Source organism: Anser anser (genome assembly GCF_964211835.1).
Source record: "Anser anser genome assembly, chromosome: 5".
Lineage (NCBI taxonomy): Eukaryota > Metazoa > Chordata > Aves > Anseriformes > Anatidae > Anser > Anser anser.
This window is the reverse complement of record NC_139725.1, coordinates 27,992,816-28,008,727: the sequence shown is the minus strand read 5'-3', so window position 1 is coordinate 28,008,727 and position 15,912 is coordinate 27,992,816. Positions and strand designations below refer to the sequence as shown.

At 37.2% G+C, this 15,912-nt stretch overlaps 1 long non-coding RNA gene across 1 annotated transcript in view; it reads left to right on the top strand.

Moving 5' to 3' along the window:
* Positions 1-15,912, top strand: part of LOC310900818 — a 149,339-nt gene that overhangs the window by 87,860 nt on the left and 45,567 nt on the right. The gene's annotated exons all lie outside the window — the stretch shown is intronic.

Below are 15,912 nucleotides of genomic sequence, written 5' to 3'. Positions count from 1 at the left end.
GGCTTAAAATCCTGTTTTAAGCACTGATGGGCGGGAGTTTATGTATGGGGTACATTTAATATTTTCATATTAAAATAAACTACAAAATACTGTGGAAGAATAGAGTTCTTTTGAGAAGGCCAGATGACAGGCAAAGCACCAAGGACCCAGATATTTCTTTATTAGAATAGCTTCATGATATCCCTATTTTGTGGTAAGATATTGTACCAGACATAATAGATCAATAAAAGCTGCTGAAGATGTAATTTACTTTATCTCCTGTAGAAATGTCTGGCAAAGAGTTTTGTGTGGGGATGAATATGATCATAGGAACTCCTTTGCATTTCTTAGTATTTCCAGTTTATAAATGTAATTTAAAAGAGCAATAAAATATCAACGTGATTGTCCATCCAGAAGGTTGTGGTAGCTGCAGTTCAGTGCACTAAGGTCACACGCACAGCTCCTGTCTGTTAAGTTGACAGGGAGGGACAGTGCAAGTTCATGACTTTTCTCTGATATTTTGCAGTGAAATTTTTAAATTTGTCAAAACACTTGTTTCTCTTATTTTGGTGTACTGCAATGAGACTCCTCTCTTTTTCCCTTGATCAGAATATACCAGTTCTGACTGAGATGCATTTAAATAATTATTTATTCTCTTATTCTGTGTTATTTTCAAACCACTCACTTAACAAGTAGTACCGTGTCATGGTTACTTCTTGTTATTCTTACAGTAGATACATGGTCAAGGTAATTGTAGCCCTCGCTCAGAGCTTCCTTTGGTGACTGACTTTTGCAAAGTGCTAAACATTGCTACTGATAAAACTAAGCTTTAAAACACCTCCTTAATATAACTGAAATCTATGGGACTACTTGTGTGCTTAAGGCTGAGCTTGTGATTCAGTATTTTGTTGTATTTCAGGTCAAAATGCTCAGTGCTTTACAGCCTGGCTTACTAAGCACTGATAATGCAAGTTTAAAATCTTAATTTTAAAGATTAGCTGGACAAGGCAAGATTTTTATCTGGTAATGCAATCTGCTTGTGATCTTTTCAGTTTCCAGTGTAATGTTTGCTTGCTCATAGGCAGAAGTACATCAGGGCCACATGCATATTAAATGAAGGGCCACCCAAGTCATAGGATAATGCATTGATAATGCACTTGGCAAACAGATTTAGCTGTTTTTTTAGAGTAAGTCCTTACTGTATAACATGTATAAACACAAACATGTCTGATGCTCAGCATGACTCATGCTTAGTTATTAATACAATCCTGGAGATAAGGTATTTGACAAGAACATGCTTTTATGCATGCTGAAACTAAGACGGTTATATAATACCAGTAGTAGCAAACAACTTTTTCAAATTCTCATGGAAACCATTCAGGAGTGTGAAATGGATGCCAATTTCATTATCACCTATAAGGAGGCAAACAATGAATCTTTGTAGGCTCACAGGCTGTGCTCAGAACAGGAGGCTTAAGTGCATCAGCCAGTAGGTAAACTCAATCAGGCTAGTGCCTGTCAGATGGAATATGTCTGTTAACAAAGCCATTAAGTGTACTTTAAATGCTAGTTAGAACTTTTGCAAGGAATGTTTATGGGTTGAACATGGGAGGATGCAGTCAGCCACACAGTAAAGTTCTTAGTTATAGTGGGCACACAATAGTCTTAATCACTGGTCGCAGGACATTTTTACTATGTAAATAAGTGTTTTTATGTGTATTTTACAGACCTGGAAATGAATAAGTTAAGGGCTGTGATCAAAGGGAACAATAAAATTTTAAGCTAAAGAAGGAAGATACTAGAGAGGTAGAGATGAAGTGCTGAAAATGTTTTTTGATTGCAGTGTTTTTATGGGAAAAAATTTCTGATGAACCTAGTTTTAAATAACTATTGATGTTGCATATTAACCAAGTTACAGATTTTATTTCATAATCTTAAAAGCACTTGTGAGCACTTCCTAAAATTCTCTTCAGCATTTCTAAGAAAGGTGGTTTTTTTTTTTTTTTTTCTGAACAATTCATTGAGAAACTGTGAGAACAAATCACTGAGTGGGATCAGTGAACAAGGATCTTCTCTTTGCCCAGTTACAACTAACACTTAAATATACTGTAGGAAGAGGCTGATTTTGAGAGAGAGAAGACCCTAGATGAAACCCTGCCCTGAGCAAGGTACCTTCTGGAAAAGATCTGCAGTGTTGTTTAAAGAAATCACTAGAGAAAAGGTGTCCAGATTAATGATACAGGGCTACAAGTGTCTTAATTCCTATTATTGTCTAACTATAGCATTCTAGTAATAGTACTTTCCTACTCAGGAGTGCAAAATTAGAAAGTTTTTTACACCCTGGTACACTTTATAAATGCAGAACTTTTCACAAAGAGGATAGAGAAGAAAGTGCATTAGATCAACACCTTCTCCTTTTCTGCTCTGTACAATTTGAGGTGAAAAAAGTTCCTCCTGATTTAGGAAGGATACAGATATCTGTTATTCAGACTGAAACAGTAACGTGGTGAAGAAGTCAGAATTTTAACGTTTGCAGTCTCTTACTTCAGTGGAATACCTCCTTCATGTGCTTCCTGAACAGGACAAGCAGAGCACAACTGAATAATACCTGCAGTGCTCTTCATGCAGTTCTGCTCAGAAGAAGCTCAGTCTTTCTTCCTGGAACAGCAATAATAAAGACTTTCATCTTGAATTTATTTCCTGGCAGCAGTTAGCTTTTACTATTCAAACAGAGCATATTGCATTCAATAAAAGTTGTTCAAAAATGTTGCCAAGGAAGAAGGATCCAACCTGCTGAACTTTTACAGATGCGTTGATATCCACACGCATCCCTCACACATTGCGATGTTAGCAGTTATGTGTAATAAACACCAGATTGTCCTGTGGAGATGTGATTCCAGTTTAAACTTTTTCTACTCATACTTATTAAAATGGATGGCAGGACACTATTCCTTTACTGTAACACTGACTCTGTAATTTGAATCTAATTGTGGCAACTGATATCACTCTTTTCAAGTGAAATATTATAGTCCCCTCTTTACAGACATGGAAACGTAACCAGAAGAATTTTTAATTTGTGGCAGGTGCTATACAGCTACTATGTGATAAAACCAGGTGCAGAATTTGATATCCCATCTTTTGGTTCTATGTGCTGATGCAGCTGTTCTTCAGTAGCACCTCCACTAACCAGAAGAGGGGGAAAAGTTGTGGTTGGGATTGCTCATTCATTTCTAGGATTTTCCAGTGGCAATTCTGCCATACCAACTATATGACATGTCAGTCTTTAAAACACCATCATATAAGGGAATTTCCATTACATTTTTTGTTCCTATTTGTTTTATTTTCCCAGGTTCTCCAGGGAAATTATTTTCTTTAAAACTCCCAGGATTAGAGAGGAACCCTTGGTGACAATTTATTATAAGAGCCTTCTTTTCATTGTTGCTCATTAGACAAAGTTTGAATATATTTGTTGTATTGCAACACCTAGACATTATGAAATTAGGAAGACAGTAAAGGGGACAGCGTTACCCAGGTAACATGTATTTCAGAAGAACAGGAGTGTCTCATTCTGAGGAAGAGGTGAATTTAGAGTCAGATAAGGACTTCAGCACTAAACTCTTTTTGCAGTTTAGAATGAAGGCAATGTTTAAAAGCTTTGTAAATTTGCATCTCACTCTAGCTGTACATTGCCATGTAAGTATAAAGCAAAGTTGTAAAAATCTCAACAATTAACAGTAAAATTTAGATTCCAAGTAAGAAAAGAGGTGATAGGAGACAGAACATATAAATTAATGAAAACCACAGTTTTCTTGGGTTATGGTTATCATATTACTGCAAATAACATTCCTAGTAAAGCACCTCAAAAGGACATCTACCACATGCTATCAGGATCTTGCGAATTAACAGTGTAGGCTGAACAGGCTGAAGTTTATGCAGGCATCTGATTAAAAAAAAAAAAAGTATAGTAGGTTATTAAATGGTTCTAAAATAATCTAATTTTAAAAATGAATTCTATATTTTGATATATTTTGTCTGAAAAAGGGGGTGGAATTTGATGGACCTAAGATTTTATCTACGTTGTGTAGCTGTTGACATGTGAGTTAGTTACAATAACAGCTGTTTAATCTCTCATTGTTATCACTGGAGTTTAGAGAGCAGTTTGTTTGACCAACTGTAGGAGTTTACTTTAGAATGAGCTAAATTGACTGCATTGATTATGTTGATTAGATCTCTGTTGATTACAAAGGGAATCTAGCTAGCTCTCTCTGCTGTCATCTGCAGCACAAACATTAAAATTGGGCAAAAATGAATTTCCTACAAGCTGCCACTTGAAAGGGCTGAGACAATTTATCCATTAGGTTAGAAATCGAGCTAAAAATTCTTGTGTTTCATGCACACTCTAAATATTAACACAGCACGCAGGCATTATGGACACCAGGATTCAGAAAGTAAAGTAGGGAGGGCCAAAAGTCTGTAACTTCAGACTGAATTTAAATTTTGACTTGGGCTGTAGTAAATTGCTTCATAAAAAGTCCTCATCTCAAATTAATTCTACGGTCATCGATTTCAGTCCTCTTCTTAACTCAACCGGAAGAACCATTCAGACTTATTCCCGGAAGACCTGCCACAATTATGTGAAATGGGCCTGAGCTATTTTCCTCAGCAGTTATCCAGATTTTTTTTCAGTTTTGAGCAGGAGATGCTAATTTTAAGACCGCTTTCCGACTCCTTACCTTTTCCCAGGGATTTGATAGACTCATGGTGCTCAGACTGGACTTCCAGCTTAGATCTTACTATCTTCAGCCTAGAGAAATACAGAACGTTTAGCTGCTTTAACATGAACACATTCTTATTCTGTCAGCACTGAGTTAAACAAAACTAACAAATGTTTCTGAAACTGAGTTTTTCTTCTTCAGAAACATTCAAGTGGAACCATGTAAAGGGAGCAGAACACATATTTTTTATTTCAAAGACATCAGTCTTTTATTTCCTGGAAAACTAGCAATCTGTAAGGTTTCAAGATTCTCTTGAAGCTTTCAGAAGACTCACAAATCTTTTCAAAACTAATATTCTTATGTAGGATCCTCCTCTAAAATTGTAGTTTATATGCCTGACCTTTGAAGCCACCTTATTATAGAACTCTGGCTGAAACACTGATTGTGTAATCAAGCTAGGATTTGGTTTGTTTGTTTTTCTTCAGTTAGTCATGAATGCATTAGGAATGAACTAGCATGGCTTGTGATGACAGATTTAATATGTTGTTGTCCTCCAGCTTTTTCAGGGTTGTGTCTGTATGTATGTTTACAAGTACATATGTTTGTGAGAATTAACGCGGATACAGTCTAGATTTTTCATAGTGAGAAGTCAGTAGGGTCTCTGTTGGAGAATGCTTATGTTTGCCTTTGGTTGTCAGTGTTTTTATTTAGCCACAAAATAGAATTACCTGAAAAATGTTTCACTTCAATTAAGAATTTTGGTGGAGGTTCTTAGATCAGTTCTTAGGACATCCAGATGAAATGAAATTTTGGTGTTTGCCCCAGAGTTTACCCCATGCACTCCTTTCCAGAAGGCCAAATTAAATTGGAACTTTCCTTAAAAGGTAAACAGAAGGTAAAAAAAAAAAAGAAAGGTAAAGACAGAAGGTAAAAAAGAAGCAACTTTTAAGAGTTCATGCTTGCATGGGGGTAGCATATAACAGACTACTTCCCTTTGTTACCCTCTCCTGCCATGTGTGTCATGCTCTGTGTCGAGGTTTTACTGGTGTAAAAAACATCAGATGTGTTTCAAGATCTGTTGTTAAAACCTAGCCCTGTGTAGGAATGCCTTTTTATTCCTCATGCCAAATTTTCCTTGGAAGGGAAGTTCTACAAAATACATTGTTGACTTATGTTTTCAGGCTTGAATGCCTCTTTTTTTTAGAGCAGGTAGTAGATCTATCTCCTTGTGTTTACTGTAGTAGCTGTTATTTTACCACAGATCTGTTGCAGAGTACATGTGAGATAGGTTGGCAGCAGTTTCTGTCAGCTGCTCACATGATTTATTTTCATCTTCTTGTGTGTCTGTCTAACTGAAGTTATGTCGTAGCCCAAGCCAAAATTCATTATTCTGAGACACACATGGTAACATTATGGTTATCTCTTAGTATTACTGGAAATCATCAAAGAATGTGTGATGTGTTTTGAGTTCTTCTCTGTCATAAATTCCATAACCAATGTGACAATTGATGTAAAACAAGATTATTTGCAAAACGTGCGTCACCAGAAGATAGTAAAAATTGCTCATTTTTTGTACTTTCCATATTTGAGAAACTCGTAATTCATGCTTGCTCATTTTCATCTGTGTCTGAGCTAGTGATGACAAACGAAGAGCGGAAGTAAGAACGCAACAGCACTTACCTGAAATCTCAAAGTAAATTTTTCTGTTGGCACAGACTTGTGTACTTTATTTTGCTTTCCATTTCTAGGTGCAAATGAAAAATGTAAAAGGAAAAATGTAAAAGGAAAAATGTAAAAGGAAAAATGTAAGAAAAAGGAGTATTTTCCATTCTTGACTTTCAAATTCAAGCTGGGAGGCTGTCTAACGTTACTAGCTGATCACAGGTTGTTGAATTCTGTGGATGGCTTTGATTGCGATCCTATTGTTAGTGGACTGTACAGAAACTTCAAAACTGAAGAACATTTTCAGTAGAAGATAGAACAACTGATCAGGTATTGCAGCTTCAGTTGTCCCTTCACAAGTAATGTTTCCTTCCAGGTGGACGTATGTAGAAGGCAGCATGTGGTAGGCTTGATCGGGAATATGTATTTTGAGTTTACATTGTGGATGTCTGTTCTCATAAATGTTTTCTAAATAATGTCTAAACAGATAATTATGAGAATGCTTTTTGGTTATCAGATCCAGGACTGCATACCTATCCCATTTCACAGCCTTATGTCAAAGCCAGATACATGTGTCTGCCAGTCCTTCCTCCATGCCTACACATCATTTCTGTGCAAATGAAATCCTGTGAATGGGCTGGGAGTCAATTGCCACCACATTGTATCATGTCCCTGGTCTGAATAACGGGAGAACAGTATTCCAGGGATCTGGAAGGAAATGGCTTTCAAGTCTTGATGTAGATTTTTCCAAAGTCTTGGAAAAATTCTTTCCAAAGTCCATGGGTGGAGGAAAAGTGGGGAATGGTGTGCTTTAAGGGGACAAGTGAATGGAAATAAAACAGAAGCAGGGGAAAAAAAGACAAATGGGATGCTGTGGGAAAGAAGTGAAGGTGAACATGCTGGGCAGTAGGTTATTGACATGAGGGTGGTGGATTGTGTGATTCCCTCTTTTCTGTGACTACTGTTCAACAGGTGGACAGTAAATGTGGACAGAAGTAACAGAATGTGTACCATTGAGCGATCTGATAACACCAGCAGACCAGAGGGGAGCTTCATTTCTTGGTGCTTCTCCTTCTGAAAGGAGGGCTGCAGGGCTCCCACTCTTTCTTCAAAAGATCAGAGCAATTGGTTCTTTGATGGATTGCCTCAAGGCTTTGGGGTTTAATTTACTGTTGATAATTATAAAAAGAAACTGGACCAAAGGTTTAATTCTCTACATTGCTATCACTGGATTTTTTTTTTTTTTTAATGTTAATTCCAGACTTGGAGCAAAGAGTGGTTTCTATAAGAAATTGTCACCTGAAAAACAGAGACATTTCTATCTTAATGAGGATATGACCTAGGGATATGAACTAGGGATAAGGTTTTGGTCTGGCTGTTTTTTCAGTTTAAATTCAATATTTTGTCCTAGAAGGTACTCTGCCTAGTTTCTCATCCTTTTTACACATTAGATGCAGTGATGTACCAAGATGTGTTGTTTATGCTGTTTATATCAGCTTTCATTCAATAATATTCTAGTTCTGGTGGTCTTAGGAGGGCAAAAATACTAGAAGGTTAACAAAACCTATCAAATTAACTTGTTTTTCCCCAGATTTTCAGTCTCGAAGTCATGCTTAGCTACTTGGAGTTAACAATAATATATGTTACTTCTATATTTTCTGTTGTTCATACTTTCTGACATTGCACGTGATGACACCAAGTATTGAGATAAGATTTATTATCCTACCAACTGTATCTAACTGTATCCAACTATTGACTAAATACTTTTGTATTGTAAAAGTAATACACAGCTTAGAGGTTGCTCAATTAAGGAAAATTAGATTACATCATCTTATTTATCTCATTGACTTAGACCAATGATCAGTGGAAACTCAGCATAATATACTTATCTGTTACGAAATTATCTTGTGATTGTACTCATCCAGAAAGAAAAAAAAGTAATAGAAAGACTACTTAAAGGTCATCTTCTGGGTAGGGAAGGCTATAACTCAAGGAAAAGAACCAAAAACATAAGGAAGATCAAACGTTTTTGTGATGAATATTGGAAATATATTTTAATTACGCTCAGTGATATTTTATTAATCATTTCCTATCTTCCTATAAATTTTTCCCATCTTGCACAAAGTTCTGAATTCTTTGGCAGATAACAAAACCTTTTGTAGTAATGATTGCTAGCACTAGCAAATATTTAAGAAGTTCTGACACTTACAAGAGGTTCCAGGAAATACTAATCCAGCTGGATGTTTAAAACCAAACAGACAAAAAAAAAAAAAAAAAAAAAAGAGGCAGCTGTAGCTGCTGAAGTTTTTCCCCCAAAATGATACAGTGGAGTTAGCAGATATGTAGAGTGACGGAATTAATGCATTAGACCTGATGTAAAGACCAACCTGTAACAGATGATGAGAGAGGAACAGGAAGTGGGAAAGCTACTGCACCTTTGTCTTCAATTGGAATGGGTTACCCAGGGTGGTGGTGGTGTCACTGTCCCTGGGGGTGTTTAAGGAAAGGTTGGACAAAGTGCTTAGGGATATGGTTTAGTGGGTGACATTGGTGATAGGGGGATGGTTGGACCAGATGATCTTGGAGGTCTTTTCCAGTCTTATTGATTCTATGATTCGACAAAGAATTCCCTCTAGTGTTTGCTGTCCTGATTCAGGAGATGGGGAAAGGTACACATTCAGTTATTCAGTATATTATATTGTATTCAGTTAGGTCTTCTCAACTTTTCCGAAAGTACCTGTCCCAAAATAATGTAAACTGGATGGGATTCTGAGAGATTAGTTGACCCATCTGACTGTCAAACATACAGGGTTTATGGCTGTAGACAAGCCCTCCATAGGCCAAATGAAATGTCATCACCCTAAAAAAGTCAGACATCTTTATCTGTCAAGTACAGAAACCTAGAGTTTATTGTGAGTAAAATCCTAGAGACCACAGAGTCTCGTTTCCCATTAACATCTGCCTGAATCATAACTTGTAGAATTTGACCCAATAGTACAATTGGCCTAAGGTATATGTTAATGTTAAATTTGTAACTCGTCACTGTCTTCAGCTGTCCTGGACAGATGTGAAGTTGTGTACACAGACCTTAAAACAGAGATAAAGTCTGCTTGTCTGAGTGTCTTTGAGTGTCTTGCTGTGGTGGAACCAGTGAATGAATGAGAAAGACTGGGGTAGGATAGATGAGAAGGTGGGACTATCAAACCTTTTAGAGAGTAATAAATTCTGAGGTGGGACTATCATGAAAATACAGAATTGCTGGGAGAGGTAAAGGAAACTTTTGCCTCCTTAGTAGCACAATTCAATGCAGCACATGTTCATGGAACAATCAGACTCATCTGCCCCTGCAGCATTTACAAATCAGTGTAGAGGCCCTTATGTAGCAATCAGTTAGGTGAAAATCATGTACCATCATGAAGTCAGTATACCCTCATTTGCTCATTTCAAAGCCAGTAAATGATGTTGGTGGGGTAAGCTCTTATAAATGTGTTCAAATTAAATATGACAACAAGCGTCAATGAATGACACAACTCAATTCAATACATAAGCTAAGGTAAAAGTATCAGGATTCTCCGAGGGAATTTACACATTCTGAAATCTATTATTAACAATATAATATTAAAATTGTGTTGCACTGGACTCCAAAAAAATAAAAATAAAAAATAAATTATTTGATGTTTTTTTCCTTCCCAAGAATGCTTGAATGTCCTATTAGTGCTGGTAGGCTGAAAATGGGGAGTCAAATGGCTGCTGGAAGTACAGATGTTCTCGAAACGTGGGCTTACCTTTAAAATAAAATCTGCAAAAATATTTAGACACTGACATTCCATCAGTTTCATGTTGGTGCCTGAATATCTTTGAGGATCTAGCCCTTTATTATAGTGTAGGTAAACAGAAACATCTAAGATAAGACAACCTGAGTTTTAAAGAGCCTGAACATCTGCAGTTATTATTGACTCCAATGGAAGCTGCATGTTCAGTGGCAGGAAAGTGGAGCCTAATTAGTCTATGCAAAAAAAAAAACAACAAACCAACAAACAAAAAAAACCACCCAACAACAAATAAAGAACAACAACAAAACACCAAAAAAATCGTATTTCACTAGAATAAATTTATCCATTTATCCTTATGAATAACTTCTGCAGCTTCACTGTCTGATAGGTGATCCTCTGCACATGACTCAGTCCTGTCCCTTTTCTTGTGAAGTGAAGGTTAAGAAAGAAAATTATTAATAAGAAGATTTTGCCATCTAGGTACTGATCTCAGAGCTGTGGTGCAGAAGATTTTTGGAATGCAAGAGAACAATAAACTACCTGAAAGCTGCTTCCACACTTATTTCATTTGCAGTGCTCCTTGTTTATCCTCATATTTTTCAGGTGAAGTATGTGCTTTATAGTTTGAGTAATAAGATTGGAGGTTCCTGGTGAAAGTCATTTAAAGGGCAGATTTGTTGATTTTCCAGAGCTTTCCTGAGTTTTGCACAATTTTTATGAATTTGAAACCCAATTCAGTGATGGCTCTAAATCAGTATGTATGTTCATTAAAAGAAAGAGAGAGAGAATGGGAATGGTTTGTTTTGCTTTTTTTTTTTTCTTTCTTTCCTATTTCCTCAATTTTTGTACAATCTGTCCACCCTGGCATTTGATATGTAGACTTTTTTGTTGTTGTTTTTGCTTTTATGCAAAAAAACATGCGAACAATTGCTCCTCTTACACATCTGATGCAATAATAACGCTGGTATCAGCCTCAGTGAACTGGAATTTCCTGCATAGTGGACATACCATACCAGAAGCGTCAGTTAGTTAAGCCACCAGATAAACTAGTGACTTTCTCAAAGCTGCTGCTTCCATTACAGAATATAGGGCACTTAGCTTCCTCCATACAGTCTGTCCTAGGCAGACTTCAGCATACTCTTCCAGAGCCAAATATCATTAAAGGCTGTCACTTCAACCTCATGACAGCAGAGCTTCTCTGCTTTCAAAGATAGGTCCATGGTCTGTAGCAGTAGCAAGTGGTCACTTATATTTATAATTATGTTTTGGAAATGTCTCCATGAGAGAACATTCTTTTCAGGGCAATACTACTGGCTTACTTTGAATAAGTCAACTCCTTTGTTATCTTAAGATTACTAACAAGGATTGCTTTGCAGTATTATGTCCTTGGTGTAAAGTCAGAAAAAAGGCTCCAGAGTTATCCTTTTTGCAGAATGTAATCCCCATATATTTATCCTATCTTATTTTCTAAACATGTCTGATTTTGCCTAGTATAAAAATCACTCTGACTTCCCTAGGGAAAAACACTTTCCAACACATCTGTGCAGGAGCAGTCTCTGGTAAAATGGAACAGCAGAAAGAAACACACTCTTCACAGCGTACATTAAAGTAACCAGCCTTGGTAGCCTGGTAGCAAAATGTCTGTTTCTGGTACATGGAAAATGTGTTAAAGTATAGTTCATATTGTTATGATGTAACTACTTTCTGAAAAACATACAAAAAGTAAGAGGGTAAAAAAAATATTCTTTTCTATTTTTGCCCAAGGAAACAATGACGAGGTCTTAATTTAGCAGGTGTTCAGTTCTTATTCCTTTGGCTGAGAAATTGAATAATCAGATATGCTTACTGACCTGTTTTGAATTGAAAGTGCCAAAGGAAAAAGCAAAACAACACTTTTAAATAACAGTTCCAAAAGAAATATGCAAAGTTGAAAAAGTAAAACAAATAGTGATTTTTTTTTTCTACTATACAGTCTGAAACTCCAAATCACAGCTTGTGCCTATTTTCCTGAGTTTTGCCAGCTGCCACTAGCAAAAAGACCTTGTCATCTTTCTAACTCTTTCCTAGTAACTACGGGTTGCATTGAGATTCCCCTTATCCTCCTCTTTGTCAGACTGAGCAAACAGCATCCTCAACCACTTCTCACAGGTCATGTGCACTTGGCTCATCTGGTGGATGTTCCTGAACAGTCTTTGTCCATTCATGATCTTGTCCTTGTGGTGTGCACTATCCCATCAGGTCTCCTGGATTTTGCTCATTTGGTAGTCCCAAAACTGGCCTGGACTTGCAGTTCTACTTTATTTCTCAGGCTCTGTGCTTTACTGTACAGACACCTTAGGAGAGCCTCCTCCTCTCTCAAATACAGCAGTGTGATCAAAGAAAATGTATCTTTGCTGGTTGACATGGGTGGTGGAGCTGTGCATTCTTTGGCAGTTGAATGCATCTGCTCCTTCCTGGGCTCTTATCATTGACCAGAAAGACTAAAGATAGCACCACCTCAGCCCTTTTCCACCTTGTCTCTGGAGCCTAATAGTCATCTTTGATCTGCTCAGGGGTACCTCTAGCTGTGTCACTGGTGCCTGAAAGGTTGATTGCCAGGGACAGTAGTCAGAAGGTTGGAAACTAGAAGTCTATTCAAGTCTAAGAGTCCTGATGAAACTCTGTAATGATGTACAAAGTGTGTTCTGAACAGGGTGATCTTCATCCATTTTGCATCCCAAAGGAAGACAACTGTAAATGCAGGTGACTGCATCATTTATTGCTGAGCTGCAAGACAAATGAAATCATCAGAGTTATAAATTCTGAATTCACATTTGAAAACAAGGAAGCTAGGGCCCCAACCCAGGAAAACATATCTACACTCACAGAAACTGTGATTTTAGAGAGATACAGGGGGATTGATTTAACAGTAACCTGCCAGCAACAATTCAGTCCATAAAGGATAATGTCAATTTAGCAACATTTAAAAAAAACGTTTTTGTTTGCTTTGCTTCTATTATATTCTCTAATTTCTATCTAGAACATCAAATTGTGATATATTCCACACTGAAATAGTAAAGAATAGCAGGTACACCATTACAGTCTTAAAGCATCACGGTGACTTCACTTTTTCCTTTTTTCTTTTTTTCTTTTCTCATTCTAAACAGCTATTAGCAGTGAATGTTGTGTGGTAAAGCTGGTATCAGAATGCAGAATACTTTGGCACTCTTGGGGGGTTATGGAATACAAAAGGTGCCTAAGTTTCCTTCCTCGTGCATTCATATATTCAGATAGGTAGGTATATATTTACATGCCCACATCAATGCATGTACTCAGTCTAATTAGCTCAGAAAGGGTTAATCAAGTGCATAGTTACCTCTCCAGTTGGAACTAGCTTGCCAGTCAGAAAAGATATGAAGAAACCGGTAGCCTAGGGCAAATGGGGGCAGTGAGTGGGGTGTTGTATGGTATTTTCGCAGCTTTGCTCAGCTTGTTTCAGAAGTGCTGCTAAAGGCAATGTGAGCTGTGCATGGCAAGCAGCTAGGATTGGAGGAAAAAACAAGAAAATCTTTTGCTGCTGAAGTTACAATCCTTGAACTGTCAGACAAAAGGTGGCTTTTCCCTCGCAAAAGAGGAAAAGGTAGCTCTTATTATGACAGAACTTGTGAAGCGTAGGTCTGGAAATCTGGCCATTCGGACTTGGATGTGACTTCTAATTCTCTCTAATGGCTAGTGTATGCTATTGCCTTCAGATAGCAATGTGATAAAATGGACAGCCTTGCTGTGGGACTAAAGCAGAGACTGAGTTCTGTCATAACTTTCTGTAAAAATGAGTGCTTGTAGAGCCTTTTTATCTATAAACTTCCCTTTTCATCCATACTCTTCATAAGCAGTGGGATGGATGAGAAGGGAAGAAAAGAACCTCATGAGGTTGCATTGAACGTAAGTTGAGGAGTATCAGAGAGGAGGTGGAGCTTCATCTCGTTATGTTTAACACAGCAAGTTTCTGAGGTAAAACGAATTTACAGTATGCTAACAAGTGTGTGATATATGAACTGCCCATAGAAAAATGTAGTACTTTAGGTTGTTTCTACAACTTTGAGATGATACACGATGTTTTATTCTTCCCTGTTGAATAATCTCATAAAGCTCAATTATGCATCTCATGGATTAATAGTACTGCAGATGATACCAATGCAGATAGTGAATGCCATCTTTGGGAATGGGCTATGATAATCTGAGTGGAAATGATTATACAATGAAATAGTTTATTATTCCAAAGTAAGGAAGTTCTAAATAAAATGTATCTCTTAAAAAAACTGCTTCAGAAATCAGCCTTCAGAAAAAATGAGAAGCTGATATGTAAAGGTCTTTGGGAAGGCACACTGACAGAGAAATGAGTGAAGAAGTGTTGCCATCTAATGAAAGCGGCTGCTGTAACAATATAATACTAAACGATTTCTACAGAAAGTAAAGATAAGAAACAGCAAAGGATGTAATGAAGTTCTAGAAAATCATTGTAAGAGGAAGAAAAAGGAGTGATCATTTTGCAGGATAGGAGTGCAAGCTGCAGTTGACCCTGAAGAGGCTTAAGGGGTGAATGACTTCTGTTTCCGTTTTCAGGCATTGTTTTGTAGTTAAAATATTTATGAAGTATATTTAAAAGGAGGCAGAACAATAATCCTATAAACAATAAATACAGAAGTAGCAGTTTGGAGGATGTCTAGATAAATAAACGTGGCCATGTTGCGTGGGCCTAATGAGAATTAGTACAGTATACTTAATTTATTAGGACCGTCTCTTTTGATAGTGGATAGGAAATGAATGCCACTGATGATTTGAGTATTTGCTCTGTCTTCTGAAGAAAATGTAGGTATAGAATTCATCCCCTGGGATAGCTCCAAATACCAAGGGGTACTTTATTACTTAAAAGAGTCTTTGGTGTCAAATCTGTTGCAAGGTACCAAAGGAACCAAGGTAAGGCAGAGGCCTATGATGGTGGTTTACTTGCTTATCCCCAAATAAAACAAAACAGTGTGATTCTGGGCTAGGTAAATGTCAGTGCTTTTCTGAATGATCTGAATTAAGGCCTTATGCACCAGTGCTTTAAAAATAACAGCAGACCTGTTTGCAGCTGAGAAGTCATGTAGAATACAGAACTGGATTTGCCTTTCTGCAATTCACTGTCTTTTTTGTATTTTATAACTAGTGAAGTGAATGAGAGGCTAAATTATGTGAGGAAATGCTTTCCTCTGCATGTTTCACATGCAGAGGAAAGACACAGGGGCAGGGAGATATTTTCTGATGAGACGGTTTCTTCAGTTCTAAAGGTAATGGAAAGGTCTGGTCTCACTCTATAATGATATCCATCCCTCCAGATGGAAGAATAATATAAACAAGTCTGTAAAATAGTACTGCTAACCATCCTGGCTGTACGATAGAACTGAGCCTTACATCTGCTGGGAATGAAGAAGCTAAAACAGTGCAGAGCCTGCAAATGACTGTTGGCAGGAACATTGCCATAAAAATAAAACTCCTTTCTCATGTCTCCTGGCAGACATGTGGATCAGGAATTTCAATAAACACTTATTTCTGACAGACTTTGGGACAGACATATACATACACACACACATATACATACACAGGTATACATAGGAAAGTTATAAGTCTTAGCAATGGTACCAAAAGTTCCCCTTAATCAGGAGAAAACTTAAGCAGTTCCTTTATACAGCTCTACAGCCTTAATAACAAAGAAACATAAATTGCCTTCTTCTTGTCCCACTCTGTGCAGGAATATGAAAATG